The following is a 16,072-nucleotide window of genomic DNA, read 5'->3' on the forward strand; positions in this document are numbered from 1 at the left end:
TGGGAAACAAATATTATAATACACAACTGTGTGCTTATATCTCTGCATAACTGCTATTAAAAGTAACACACAAAACCGAATTCTCCAGTGGGAGCAGTAAACCCAGATTTTATATAGATACATATACATCCAGATTTTATACACGCACACATATATATATCAGGAAAAAAGCCAATTAACTCCCTTGAATGGCTTCCTGCCTTAGCACCCCAACTCAGCTGAATGCTGTTGTGGTCCAGAAAACTCTCTGTCAGCCTCATAACACTTTTCTCTTTACTCTCAGCACCTCTCAAAACTAAGCAAAAATTTTAATAGGATGAAGAGCTTTGATTTTTATTTCAAAATTAATCCACTTCTCAGTTGAAAGAGGTATATGGAACACACTGACAGAGGCACTGAGGAAAAAAATGAAAGTAGTGAGAACCTCAACTATTGTAAATCACCTTAATGCCACTGAAGCCAATAGGACTACGTCAATTTAGACTAGCTGAGGTTGTGGCCTAATATTTGTGCTGAAATGTTGAAGCTATAGCAATATCCCTGAGCTGTATAAATATTTGTTGAAAGCTGCCTGTTAGTGTGCCTGGGGTGGGTTGCTAGTCAGCAAGCAGTTTGGACTCTTGTCTTTCATCTTTCTGAAGGAAACCCATTCTGGAGCATAGGACCCTATCCTGAGCAAAGGGTACAGATATGATCCTGATTACTTTGTACAGTGATTACACTGCATACAGTGAAACAGTAAGTTTCATCTGCACTTTTGAAGCTGTACCAGTCTGACTGTCCTACACTGATTCATACAAAGTACTGCACATGAATGACCAGTAGTGTTTACAAAATGAATTAGTTTGACTCCAACTCTCTAGCCAGAAAGTAATCAAAAAGAAGAGCCAGGCTACTTCTGAAATTCCAGCTTCCTCTCTAGAAACTGCATGCTCTGTCTCACTGATCAGCATATTAGTGTAAAATGTACGTGTTCTGCACAGGAGGACAATTAATAACAGCAGTGAACATTCTGAACAGTGTGCACATTAACCGTTCCACTCCCACACTGCTCTTGTGTGGTGGGCAAATCCAGTTGCAGCATATGGTACAGAGAAAAAGTAAAAAATGTCTATCAGTAAGTGATTAATCCACAAATTGTGTAGCTGTTTTGTTCCCTCCCCTCATGCATTAAGTTCCTGGTAATACTTAATTTCACTTCTTTCAAAGTTTATATATCTGTTCATGGACATATACTCAGGAGTCTTCCTATGCAAATGTTTTTACTATGTTTATTCATAATTGGTGCCCTCCATCATAAAATCTTGAAAGCTCTGGTTTATTTTCTCATCAGCCATCTTAGTTTAAGAATTCAGCAAAATCAGACCTACCTTCAGAATTATCCTATAAAACCCATCAGCTTTTGTTAGATCTAACATAAAAATGATTATGAAATAACGTTATCTAACCATTTGCTTTAGGATAATCTGAAACTCAAAAGGGTTCAGAGAACTTTCTCTCAGAAAAGCAGCTTCCTAATCTGAAAAGCACCATTTCATAGAAAGCCGGAGATGCCTCAGAGCCAGATTGTTTGCTCCTGTAAATGGCTAGAGCTCCAGAGAGGGAGAATATAAAATAAAGCTCTGTTGATTTTTCAGCAGAGCATCGGAACCACTTCCTCTGCCCCAGTCAGTTAGAGCAAAATTAAAAGAAAAATAAACCTGGATTTGCATGTGAGCTCTTCATTTGGTGTAGATTAGCACATCTCTACTGGATCTCTGACCTAAGTAGAATTATAACGGACTTACCAACAACAAGAGCTGGGCCAGGGTATTTTAAAGGTGATTTCATACGTGTGAGCGGAAACCTGATTCTTCCCTCTTATTCAGATTGAAAACAAGAAATGTACAACAGAGCTATAGATCAGTTGTGAAATTGATTTATTTTTTTCTTTTTTTCATGAAAGGAGGCTAAAGAGGCTCAGTTTTTTCAAAATTACTAACCTCTGGTGCAGTGGTGGTGCAGCCAAACACCTCCCCATCAACATCAGCACTGCATCCAGCCTGTCAGCTTTTATTTCCAGGCTAAACATGAGGAGTAGTGAAAATGAAGAACTCCATCTGAACAAAACAGCTTGGCAGGATACTTTTAACATTATCTAAAAGTGAGATGTTGATAAATAGTTAAATTCAGATGCGGCTTTTCTTATTAGTTTAAACATAAGTCAATATTTTTGTATTTTGTTGTCTCAGGGTTTCTACAGGAGCACAGAGAATTTCATCAATGATCTTTCCACGCTCTATAGCATTATGCCTTTGTACTATTATCCATCTGTATGCTTATCTACAGTGTATCTATCAGCTGTATGAAAATAACTATCAGTCACTTCACCCCAGAGCAAATATCAATAGGGAGAATGACAGTGGCTAGTTTGCACACTTGAAATGGTTTATTTGTTGCAATCCTGCACAAGATGTTTATCAGTAAGCACCAGACAGCCATGCAGAAGAAGGAGCCTTAATTCTGTCTGAGACAGCCTCTTATTGCTATTGATAGTTAGCATCAGTGTCCAGTCTGAGAAATGGAAGTGCTGCAGGCAACTTCAGTCAAGACACCCTATTGATCTACTGCTTCCTTTGCCTCCCTGAAGCTAGAGAAGAAAAATAAAATGGGGAGGAAAAGCTTGCTGTACAAGGGGCAATGCAGTGCTCTATGGCTTACCATCATTCAAAAGGGGTGTGTACATGCATGGATATTCCTGATATTCAATGCCTCAGACAACTGTAAATCACACACACTGCTGTGATAAATATAAATGTCAATGTGTTGGAAACGTCCTTTATATAAGAGGTGTCACTAGAGCTACATTTTTAGCATGAAACATTTTTTGCTGCTTTTTATTTTTCATTGACTTATTGTGCTTCTGTTATATCCTGTCTAACACAATCAATCTAAAGCATAATATCTGAGAGTCCTATTCATAAATAATACATATTTGGGTCATTTTCATTTGTATTCCACAATGAAGATTTACAAGCCAGAAACAAAACAGGAAACAATGTGTGGAATGCTCTTATTCAGTGAATAAGAATATATTACTGTGATCAATTAATCTGCTTTTTTCTGCATTAGTTGGACATCTTTATGGTACATCCATAAGAGTTTATAACTTAGAAGAGACAGAACCAGCTCTGAGGCTCTAACATAAAATGCCTGTACTCAGAAAAGAGAAACTTTTCCAAAGTTTTTTTTTCCAATGGGAAATGTGTTAATTTTGGCAAACTCAATCATAGCAATACCCCATCTATCAACATACTGTGTCGCTCTGCCCTATATACTTGTCACACTGTTTATCCTAAACAAAAATTGACTCCATTACACCACAGGTAAAAGTCAAAATAATAATTCCAGGGATTTTTCTAGCGCTGTTCATCCAAGCATATTTACATTCCACTTACAAACCATGTAAATTCATTCTACAGTAGGGCAAACTGACACACAGAAAGGTCCCAGCTTCTTGGTTTTGGTTTTTGTTTGTTTGTTTGTTGTGGGGGTTTTTTTTTGTTGTTTTTTTGGCAAAAGCTAGCACACTAAAATGAGTTTAAAAAACCCAACAAAACAAAACAGAAAAACAACAACAAAAAAACCCTTGTATGAATATAAATCACAAGAGCAGAGCACAACAAGAAAGATGAAAGGAAAACTCACATAAGCATTGTGGTTTACCAATATTTCATGTAAGAAGACAGTCACCTGTGTAGCTGCCAGTGGAGCTGGTATTCTGATGATGAGCCATGTCAAAGGAGCAGCAGCAACAGTCCAAGGATTTATAAAATTCTGCCTGTAAAGAAAAAAAAAAAAGTCAATGTTACTTTAGGAAGGAAAGTCAGAACATGTAAGAATATTTTGGGTAACAAACTGGTGAGGAAAAGCCTGGGTGAATGGTGGGAGCAAGGACAAAGTAGTCCACTGGGGCACCTCCTCTCTTTGCCCCAAGCACTGAGAGATGCAGGCTATGCTGTGCTTTGGACAGTGGGTTGCTGTATTCCTTTCTCAGCCCTGGAAATTTACTACAAGTGCATCTCAGATAAAAAAGTGAAATGAGTTTTGCAACTATGACAGAAAAGCAATTTTACATTTCATAGGCCTTTTAAACCCCCTTTCAATAGAAAATAAAAATAACAGTAAGGGGAAAAAAAAAAAAAAGGTTACATTTCAATTCCCCTTTTTATAGTTTGATGGTGCAGATGTTCCTGGGTCAGAGGTGAATATGTCTTCAGGTGTCAAAAGATGCAATAACCAAAGTCAAAAGTGGTCCAATCCCCAGAACTGTAACCGTGTGCCAGAATCTCCCCACCTTGGAAGCTTGCTGGCAGCAATGTGCTCCAGGTGCGTTGCACTGAACAGACCTGGTAGTCGTTTTAATATTTTCCATGCTCATGTAAATAGACTTGATGCATGTTCATCAAATGTGGGAAAATCCCACAGAATTCTGTACCATCTGCTGATAGGCAAAAAGCCTGCTTTGCTGACAATTTAGTGCAAAATCAGGAAATAGAATAAAAGCAGGCGAGCAGTGGGGTTTGTTCTGCTATGTTTTTATAAATCTGAGGCTTAAGGTCATATCAGAAACCAAACAAAGTTCAAAGGTTCATTCTGTTTCAACAGCACTGTCCTTTTCAGATATATGAATATTACCTGAGCCCCATGGAGCTCTTAAATCTGCACCACGTGGCTACCACCTGGCAGCCTTGTGAAACCCCGAGCACACACATGAGTCAGTGACTTCAGTAGGACACAGGGAGGGTGCAAGGACCACATTTGGGCAGTTGGATATCTGCACTGATGCCCTGGACCAGAAGCCTCAGTGAAATACCAGCTGACAGCATTTCAACACTTCTGGTTGGCTGAAGTGAGAAACCCAAGCTGAAGCAAAACCTAAGAGGGTCACTGAGAAAAAACATCACCTTATTTTATTTAACACCTACTACCAAGTTTGGGCTTTTTTTTGTTTGCTTGGTTGTTTTGTTGTTGGTTTTTTTTTTTGTATGTTTGTCAATTACAGCTGTTTAATTCAATTAATATGACAGATGCCAATCAGAGTGTCCATCTTAATTGTTTTTGTCTGTTTGAATAAGACTGTTGTACAAGAGGCAGTTATGTCTGACATCTCAGAAGCAGCTACGAAGTCAAAAGAAAGGCTGTGGTCATGCTTTTCAGCATTAGTTGATAGACACCAACCAGTTTTATAAGAGGAATTTAAGACTTCTCCTATCCTTATATTCCATGAGGAACAAGAGCTTACACTTTCATACAGATAACTGATAACCAGATCCAGGAAGCAACACCACCAGAAAATAATGTCACAGACTTTTTCAAAAGAATCAGAGCATGAGATCTTGTCTCGGGTGAGAGAAGAGTTAAAAAAAAGCTGGCAGAGGAGAAAAACATCAGAAGAAAACAAACTGACAAAGCTAATCAAATCCAGACATATGTAATCTAAAATCTCAAAGGGGATTCAAGGTAAGCTAAAAGGACACTATAGGATCAAATGCTGCTAAAGCATCCAATACAACCCGATGAGAAGACAGAACAAAATCTCTATAGAGACATGCACCAGATGCTCAGCAGGATAGGCCAGTGTATATCCACTGAGACAGACACTACTACTTTACACTGGCTTAACCCTGGCCCTAATGGACTAGAAAAGGTATTTTAACCTTGCCACCAGCATTGTATTGGGTTATAAAAGTTGAGAAAAAGATTTTGATTGTGCCTATGGTTAGTTAATTGGGAAAACAACCAGCTTCTTACCCCATTTGCCAAGAGAGACAAGTTTTATATGTTTCAGTCAGAAAAGTGTAACTCCTCCAGTGGTGTAGCTGAGAAATTTACTTTGAAAATCAGGAATCTTATTTCCAAGGTCAATCTGAGGTTTCCTGGGTTCAAACTAAAATATTTTGTGGGGCCAAAGAAATATTTACTGGGTTCTAGGGAGCAGAGAATGGATGTGTAGTTTGAACATATTTCAAGTCAGCCTGGGAGGTCTCTTTGTTTTCATATCTGTCTCCTCAAGCAATTTTTTTTTTTTCCTCCCTGAAAAATCGGAAGTTAAAACAATGATGACATTTTTTTTTGCCTGTACATTTCAACACACTTCCTGCGTTGAATCAGGGAACCTTAATTATCGGCACTTTTTCCAGAATGTATTTCTTTCCAGCACATCATATGAAATGATAGAGTCAAATTCTGCCCAAGGGCTGCTATTCTTTCTGTGCTAAACTAGAAGGACTTTTTGTACTAGGCAATGTTTTGTTTTATTTGACCTTTGACAGTAGAAGTGTTGGAAGAATGACATTATATGTTGTAGGGATAGTGCTTGGTGGAGGTTGATAGGCAGTTGTAAATTAAGTGGCAACATATTACAAATGAGTTCCAGAATGAGTAGGTGATTGGAAGATGTGCTACTGCATGCTGGAGATTAACATCCAAACAGAGAAACTATCACCTAGCCCAGCAACTGCAGTAAAAGGTTAAAAGAAATTATCAATCATATTAAAAAAAGGAAAGAACTTCTTATAGCTGCCAATGTAGCTTGGGGAATTAATGTGTTTGTGTCAAAAAGACTGAGAACAAGTGAAATAGGACTACGCTGATTGCCAGAATCTTACTTGCCTGGAGAGATAACATTGGACATCCAGTTTAACTAGGCAGGTGCCAAGAATCCTCTTATGAATGCTATGGAGCTGTTTTCAAACACAACAACATCCAACGACTTCCATCCTCCAGTCTCTGTGGTTTCTGAGTTGCTCATTAAAGCAGGGAAGCCTTCAGTGAGGTGTGATGGCCTGAAAATAGACAGGAGCTAAAGAATCAATGTTTTAAGTAAAACAGCAATTATAAAAAGATCTACAGCTCTTTCCATGTAATCAGGTAAATTACCAGGAGTAGCATAAAGCACCTAAATTGGAGAAAGAGTGGAGAAAGGGGGAGTGGGGGGCAAAGAAGGTCCCTTGGGTGATATCTGATAGGATGCTTACTCTGTGTAGAGGTCAAGAGGTTAAGTGAAAATGAGATGAAGGAATGATCAGATATAGTCAGATCAGAGACAGTTAAATAAAGGAACGTGCTAACCTAAGATAAATGTGAACGCCTGTGTGAGGGCGTTGGTGTAGCTGCTCTTCAGCAGTCCAGGAATCAGACAGAAAGGATTCCTGGCTCCCAATCCACACCAGTCCTAGCAGAAGCTCTTCCTAGCAAAGAAGTAGAAGGGAGTTCAAGACTCTTCTTTGCTGCTCCGAAGGATACTAAAGTGCTTCTAATCACATCTACACGTTTTTCAGGTCTTTTTCTGCTGCTGATGGGGTGTAAATCAACCTTAGTGAAGAGAAAGAAAATGAGGCCTGTGCCATCTGTGGTTTGGACAATGAGAAAGATACTGTTTAAACAAGATGAAAACAGAAACATTGAAAAGTACGTGAAAACTGCAAACTTTGTTGGCTAGCTAAGGTTTTCATGGGTCACATGGCTCTCGTTACAATGGGTTACCATAACAACAAACAGCTTTTGGTTGAAAGAGGTGCATAATGTAGCAAATAAATGGTTGGGACACAGTCTGTATAAAACTTCATCAAATATTCTCGTAAATCTCTGTTCTCAGCCTACTCAACAGAAATGGCCTGTGATGACAGTCAACGGCAGAAAGCTCGGAAACATTTGTACTGAGAAGTCTGGAAATGACCACAAGAATTCTGTTCAAAAATCTTTGGTAGCTTACAGCCTCCAAATGCTTTTAAGAATAGCCTTACATGTGTAAATTCCAAGAGGGATGTTCAATTTTTTTAGACAGATAATTTAGAGGTTAGTACCTTTTGTGTTTCCTCAGAAACCTGATTAACATAAGCAATTGGACCTGGCAATTAGCAGTTGGAGCTTTAACTTGTCTATTACATGTAAATAGCTGGGGAATGCCCAAAGTGGTTTTCTGAAAATAAACAAAGAAACAAACAAATTTTGGTGTTCTCAACAATTACAGTCTTACAACTCTCTAGGGAAGAAATCATGTTTTACACAAAGTGTTTGATTAGTCACAGAATTCATTAAATCTGAGTTTCCTATCTTTAAGACTAACACACATCCCACATATATTTATGTCAACCCTCAAGCTACGGTGAAAGAAGCATGAGTCTATAAATGAGGAGTTTCAAATGAAAGAGGTAGTTGAAGCATTTTGACCCTATTCAATCAAGGTCAGTTTTCCTCTGAATTATACCTGTTTCCTTGTCTAGCATTTTAGATACCTTCCAAGAGTCTAGTGACAGAGTTTATAAGTGGCATTCAACAATAAAGAAGAAAGAAAGCTGCTCACAAAACTCCTTTCCCCATGTGATAAAAAGCAGCGTTCCAAAGGAAGAGACAAAAGAATGTGTAGGTCCCAGTTGTACGTGCCTATGGGAAAGGCATGGTGAAAAGAGGCCAGCAGCTCCAGGAAAGAGGGACAGGAGGAAAGAGCACAAATCAGCTTTATGAGCCAGCAAATGATGGATGGCTAAATCCCAATTAAATGCAATACATACAATTGAGCATGCATTGTAGAGATTATTAAAGGTTATTTTACTCTTAATTTTTTGTGGTAGGTGTTCTTACTCCCTCCTCACAGAAACCTTTGATTTTAACTTGCTAGATACTTCGATGCACTTGTCATACCCAAAAGGTGATTTCAGCTCTTGGGTGCCAAAAACCTTTCCGCTGATCAAAACACAGCTGTAAAGGCTTGCCTGATCTATTAATGGCTGCCACAACTCTGGGCTATGTCTGTCTATACCTGTGAAAATAGATATAATTAATATAACAGATATCATATGTATATGCAAATCCAGATGGTAAAAATGACTTAGAGTAAGATAAGGTTTTCATTTGCCAAATCAAATCTGTGATTCTGTGATACGTGGATCACTTAACCATATGCAACCTGCTACTGGAGTGCTGCCTCTGCAGTGACATTAGCACACCCTTGATCTATTTTACTTTATATTAAGCTTGTTTTTTTAATGAAAGATCTTAAAACACAATTTTAAAAACATACTTTAATTAGCTTTTTTTCCAAGCTATCACCTCTCTGTGGCCTTTAAAAAGCTCTTTCCTTTATTTCCCACAAGTTGTTTGGACATATGATGATATACCATGGGGCCACATAAATTGCTATTCAGTGTACAAGGATCCTAGGTTTTAAAACAGTGATTGAGCAAATTTATATCCATTTTATATAAAATACTTTCTGTGTAAGACAAGAAACAGAATATTTTCTTATGGATGACCTTTTTATCCATTACAGAAGTGCATCAGCTTTACTAACAAATAACAGAGAGAGGCAATATCTTCAGTCTGTTTTGTGATATTAATATATTCTGTATTACAGTTTTATCTTCTTTACTTTTACATTTATTTCACCTTTAATGAGTCCAAATGTCTACCCAAGAGCTCCTGATTTTAAGGATATACTTAACATCAGTATATTAACTGTCACATTCAAGCTAACAGGCTTAACTTAGATGCTTAAAGTTACACATCTGTTTGAGATCTTTGTCAAACAAGACCCAAACCCCTTGATTTTAAATAATTGACAGAAATGGAAAGTTTCACTGTAGTGACATCGGAAAGACGATAATACTGCTTCACCACCATCCTGCAAACACTGAGATTATGGTTTTGCTCTCAACATTTATATTTGTGATAAGTCCTTTCACTTGTAATAAAATATGCTGAACAAAAAGTAGCTTAGAAGAGATTTTGAGGTTTTGTTTTGCAATAGTTGGTCCATTTTGAATCCCTTGTTTTATTTCTTTTCATACTGTGAGGGCAAAGAATTATTGTAGCTTTCATCATGAGCTCAAGAAGAACATTCTGGAAGACCAAGATTAAGTGCATGCAGATGGGTGTAACATTAATTTTTCTTTAGGATAAAACCAACTATAAGCAAAGTAACACAAAAAAAAAAGTGTTTTGTTTTGTTTTGTTTTTTCTCTCCACGTAATCTTGGGTAATTCCAAGGTTCCTCTTAGGAATCTAGACTGAACAATAGTTTATTTCACTGGTTATGGTATTTCTGACTTCTAGATGCTTTTCTTGTGAAACTAGGAGAATGTGTTTGTTTGCTTTCTTGTTTGCATGTATAAGGAAGGGAGAGAAAAAAAAGTAAATTCTTTTAACAGTGAATGCCACAGGAGATAATTCCATCTGCCTGCCTGATCTAGCATTCTCAACTACATTTCTCAGTTTCTCTTGATTAATAATGCAGCTCTTCTCAGTTATATGCACAGTTTAAGTGCCAAACAGATGCCACACAAATAACGATTACAAACAACTGCTGTATGGGGTGAACAAATAATGTCAGTTAGTTGATGTGATGAAGTTTACATGACAATAATCCTTATCCTTTTATGAAGTTGTTCGTTTTTAAGCCTTTCTGGTATCTTTTTAAGGTAACAATGCCACTTGACCACCTCAATAAAGATCTCAATAGAAATAAAGCAGATATACTTATAGGTACTTATGAATTAATCACATTGCTTATTTCCTGAGGAAATTTGAAAAGAATTGTCAGCTACACTTGTATAGTTTAAAACTACACAATTTAAAACTACTTCTTAAAGCACTTTTAAAACTTTAGTGATAGGACAGGGAATAAACTTAGGGACACTGAAACAACAAAAGGGTAGATTTAGATTAGATACAAGGGAGAAATTCTTTCCTTATGGGGTGGTGAGGCATTGGAACAGCCTGCCCAGGGAAGCTGTAGATGCCTCACCCGTGGAGGCATTCAAGACCAGGTTGGATGGGACTTTGGGAAAAACGCCTTGCAAAAAAAAAAAAGAAAAAAAAAAAGAAAAAAAAAAAGTCACTGCCTATGGCACAGGGTTGAAATGGAACTGCTTTTAAGGTCCCTTCCAATCCAAACCATTGCATGATTGTATGAATCCAAGTGTTGGTGTGCACACGTACTTTGTTACATATTGTCAAATCAAACTCTGGTTCAGGACAGTACTTTGGCCTGTTGTTAACTCCAGGCTTATCAAACCACTGTCTCATCAAATGACATGCTTAAATAAAGCTCAAATAATGTTCAGAATAGAAATGCTTTACTGACCTGAGAGTTAAACTGAGGCACACTCTTGTTCCACTACAGATGACAGAGCTACTTGGTGAAGGAATACGTAGGTGAAAATAGGTTTGCACGACACTAAAATATTTGGTGTCAGAATAGCACTTCTGAACTTGAATATCTACAAACTCAATTCTTAATGCTTCAACATTAAGTTGTTCTTCTCAGGACTGTCATGGATATTACTGCAATACTGAACGCTAGAAAACTGATACAATTTGAAAAAAAATTATGTTTAAAATCTTGATCATATTACAACAGTGATGCTGACAGTTTTGAAGACCTTTTGTGCTTTTTTCTCTTTCCTTGCTAAGATCAACAGTTTAGCCAACTAACCACTGGTTTTGCATTTTGTCTGTGATTTTGTCCCCTTTGCACCACATCTTGATTGTAGAGAGAAAGAAAATTCATGAATCATGCAGCAGATCATCAGAAAATCTTATAGCTTCACAAAAGCAAAATCCACAGGTCCATAGAAATAAACATCAGCTCTCAACAAACTTATGACAACACACATTTACTTGCACAATACTCTATCAGAATTGGCAGTTGCTCTTTATCCATTCTAGAATAAAATTCAGTATAAAATCTTGGTTTACCCCCCTACTTACTGCTGTGCTTTCCATTCTGCCAGCTGGGCTGTGAAAACCCCTTGCCTGCAGACAGGGAGAAGAAACTGGAGGCAGGAATGACCCACAAGTCTTCCATACCTCATGAGCAGTGCTTCCACAGTCAGATCTTCAGTGAGAGAGATCAGTGCTTTGTTAAATTACAGACATAAAACAGGAAAAGGACTTGGGGAGTCACAAGTCAAAAGGATGAGAACTGTTTTTGTAAAACTCTTCAGAGGGTCACCAAACACAACTACCAAGTGATCAGATAGGATATTAGCTGACCACTAAATATGCACATGTATTTAATATTTCTTGTAACCCTTGAATTATTTTCTCAAAGCACACTCTTATCAGCTATCACTGGTCAGAGTTGGAGGTCTGGCTGTAAAAAAAGTGCTTTCACAATGTTGTAAGGTTGTTCCTCCTGCCTGATGTTTCTCTAACAGACAGTTTGGTGCAGCTGCTAAAGCTTACAACTTTCTCATTTCCTTGCATAGTGTCTTTGCTAATTTTTAACCAATAATTGTAATACTGCTAATGTCAGTCACTATCATCAGGAAAACAGAGGAGGAATGTAAACAGACTTAAGATGCCCAGATGAAATAATAGCAATGCAAGTGCTCTGATCAGTTTTTGGAAGAAGGCTACAGTAGTACAGAAATGAAGAGGGTGTTACAGCTCCCTGCAATTTGGTGGCTGAGTGGAGTTACACAGCTATCTATGCTGCATTGGAGTACTGAAAAATGAATCAGATTGGTAATTTCTGGTGAAATAGCGAGCATTAGGTCAGAGAACAGAATCCTCTTTGCACTTCAGAAAGTCAAAAACATGCCCAGTTATTACATACAGTATAAAATACTGTTTTGTATTGTTTTAAGATTTTGTTTTGTTTTGTTTTCAGACTCAAATTTCAAAATATTGGACAAGTACTGAAATCTGCTTGTAAAAATCCCCAAGTCACAAGCCAGCCAGATAAAAATCTGTTCACTGCAAAAAGGGAAGGGGGCAGGGTGGGGAAAGAAAAGTTTGTTGATAAGTTTGCTATACTATTAAAACACTTAACCACAGCCTGGAGCTCCAGCTGACATTTATCTCAAGTTCCTATTTATTATAATATATGAAAAATATTCAGCAAAATTACATCTTGTTTTTGAAGGATATGCACTCCAGCATTTAAGGTGTAAGGTTTGACTATTTGTTTAGGAAGGCAGAAATGTGAGCAGATTGAATGAATACTGGGCCAAAGAGAAAATAAAAGTTTGAGACAATGCTTGGTCCCATTTAAAGTTTCTTGAGGAAATGATCATATTCCAGCTAAGCAAAAGAAAACAGCCTCCAGAGAAATCACAAAGACAATTAGCAAGACAAATCCCGGACTGCTTTGTCTTGTCTAAATCTATATAAAGAAAAATGGTCTGCAACTCACTCCGAAAGTGATGGGAACCCATGCTTCAAACACATGTCTTGAAACAATGTCGGAAATCTTGTTCCTCTTTTGGCTGCGGTTACAGATGCTTTCTCCAGACAGCGTGCTCACTAGTTTCAATTGTCTGGAGTACTCAAAAATACATTTTCCCCGGAAGATCTGCATATATAACAAACATTAACTAAATCAAATGACTTTCATTTCAGGATAAATACTTTCAAGAAGTCAGTTAGCGACACTTATAGTAAATTGCTATTAATTGGTTTTTCCAATCTACTTAGGTTGTACTAATGAACACAATCACTTCTAACATATTTGTACATCGAATAAACCCTGCCTCTCCCTTTAAGCATGCAGAGGGTCCAAGATAAAATGTTCTGCTGCAAGAACACAGGGGAACCGCTTTGGGTCAAGTGAATGATCCTACTGGTTTTCTGTGTCTCTGAACTCTGTTCATTCAGAAGGAACCAGGAGAACCTCTCTGCTCTCACTGCTGGATAGCTGCCCTGAGTGGGGCCAATTTTGTAGCTTTTTCGCCACAGAATATGTAAGTTACATAACACAGAAACTCTCAGCTCTGCAAAGCCAATGAAACCACATTTTCCTATAACTGCTACTTCCCCCTTTTGCACTTTACTCACTTGTAAGGGCTTGCTGTAAATTCAATGATAGTATCTCTACAGATGGGAACTTTTTCTTTTGCATGTGAATGTTACCCAACACCGAAACGTCTCCAGCCCTGATGGTACATCTCAGGGCATTATTAGGACAGCAGTCATGCTCATACTGCTCAGCTCCTCTGTGGTAAGCCCAGATATGGAGCTAAAGTAAGAATTAGAATTCTGTCTGCACCATAGCCTGAAAACAATCACGCTAACTTCAGCAGTTTGAAATTGGTTACTGGAAAAGCCCTAGATACAGCAGAGCAAAGCTCCTGGTTATTTCCTTCACTAAGTTCTAAACTGAACTGAACTATAACCTTGTTGTTACTAGAAAATTTCTGCTCTCTTTGGCGTTATTTTTCATAACAGCTCTGTGTACCTAAAGAAGCACAGCAGCAGGCTATAGGACCAAGGTCTATCTGAGAAACCTGCACGCATCACAGAAAGCACATGATTCCACAACTCATTAAGTCTAATTTATGGCATATGTAATTAGGCACCTTTGAATTGAACCCAGGTCTCTAGAGATAATAACACTTAGAACTTATATAGGGCTTTTCATCTTCAAAGTGCTTTACAAACATTAACTAATTAACAACATAATAAGACATGAAAGGCCAATGTACTTACCCCTAGTGCTGCATAGCCTCTGTATAATTCAGATTTTAATGATTTTAAATGCAAGATGCAATCTGGGTGTGCTGGGAGGATTTACTGGTTGTCCCCTTCCCAATCAGAAAACATGACTTCCATACCAAATATCTGAATATGCAGCGATATCTGAATATCTGCTATTTATTGCTGAGTCAGAAGAAACAGCTTCAAAAATTGAAGGAAGATAAGGAAATGAGCACCTCAGAGCAGTTTGTGAGGGTGGTTGAATTTCCTGGACTTTGGAGATACAGTATGGGGACTAATGCAGGAATACACTCTCTGAGAAGTCATTGCACACGATTTCTGGTACCACCAAACTCCATATCCTTCCCAGGGTAAATCTAGTAATAGTTACACAAAGACTGTAGGGACTGGCTGTCTAGGGACTATTTGGCCTTTTTTTGTTGTTGTTTTTTAATCCTATGTCAGTGATCATTTTCGTAAGCTCAGGATGTCGACCACTGCAGTGTATGTGCTTTCTTTAAACATCCAACAGCTAAAAAGGCAATGCATATCATGGCAGAATCTCCTGTCTCTCTCCAGACCATGTCTGCCTCTGTCCCCTTGGCGATTCTACTGTGAACAAAAATTGAGAATTTGAGCATCAGTAGAAAAATATACCAAGCATGTGAGATAGAACTGTATTTATGTCCCTCCCTAACCCTGCACATATGAATCCTCAGAAACAAACCCAAATTCTTCTGCTGTGGTGACACAGGTGGAGCAGAAAGAGAAATTAAAGACAATGAGACATACGATGGAGCAGCAAACAATTTGTATATGGAAACAGCAGGCTTTTGCTTTTCCCCACAGACAAGCAGTCCAGAACAGACCCTGAAAGGTAACAGTCTCACAATAGTAATGCCTACAAGAGAAACTACCATAAACATAGGGTCTAATTAAAAGCATTACAATTTTAAAATGCAAATGTAGAATAGAACTGTCAAAATGTTTTATCCCTAAAGTGTGAATGCTAACCTTCCCATACTTATTATATAGCACTACATTTTAATTTTCCTGGAGCACAGTTGAATAAAGCAAGCATCACAAACACAATCAAATGGATATCTGAAAGTACTCCTCTTCACAATAGCTGTGTGTCTGAGCAGGGCTTCAAATGTTGATCAATTGATTACCAAAATCAAAGAATACATTTCCCAAATGAGCTTCTGAAAAAGCACTCAATGACACCAGGGAAAAAAGAGAGCATAAAGCTGTACAGAACAGCAGTGTTCTCTAAAATATTTACAAATGCAACATTTTACTGTTTTCTTGTTTATACCTTAGATCTGCACAGATCTAGAGTGAGGAATAAAGCATTTCTGATAAATCAATGGCTTGATTCAGTTTAAGTGTGGCAAATTCAGGTAAACAAAGAAAAAAGTAAAAATGACCTAAAGGTATACATTAAATCTCATGGTAAATCACGGTCCCTCTGTTCAAATTACTTTTGAACCTTTAATAAAACTACGGTAAAATATATAATACACTCTCTAATGGCAAATCACATGTGAATACTCTTATTTCATAAGGGACAGTTCCCTATTTGTTTTCCTTAGAAATAAGACAGAACTAT

The 16,072-nt window shown here is 37.8% G+C and overlaps 1 protein-coding gene across 1 annotated transcript in view; it reads right to left on the minus strand.

Annotated features, from left to right (window-relative positions):
• SALL1 (spalt like transcription factor 1) overlaps positions 1–15,301 on the minus strand; it is a 41,017-nt gene extending 25,716 nt beyond the window's left edge. The window contains exons 1-4 of the mRNA XM_048959095.1: positions 13,181–15,301; positions 6,651–6,827; positions 3,733–3,816; positions 1,983–2,137 (exon numbers count right to left, since the gene is read on the minus strand). The gene's annotated coding sequence lies outside the window, so the exon portion shown is untranslated. The remainder of the gene's footprint in view (positions 1–1,982; positions 2,138–3,732; positions 3,817–6,650; positions 6,828–13,180) is intronic.
• Positions 15,302–16,072: the final 771 nt, after the last annotated feature.

The sequence above is a fragment of the Lagopus muta genome, chromosome 12 (genome assembly GCF_023343835.1).
Source record: "Lagopus muta isolate bLagMut1 chromosome 12, bLagMut1 primary, whole genome shotgun sequence".
NCBI classification, from domain to species: domain Eukaryota; kingdom Metazoa; phylum Chordata; class Aves; order Galliformes; family Phasianidae; genus Lagopus; species Lagopus muta.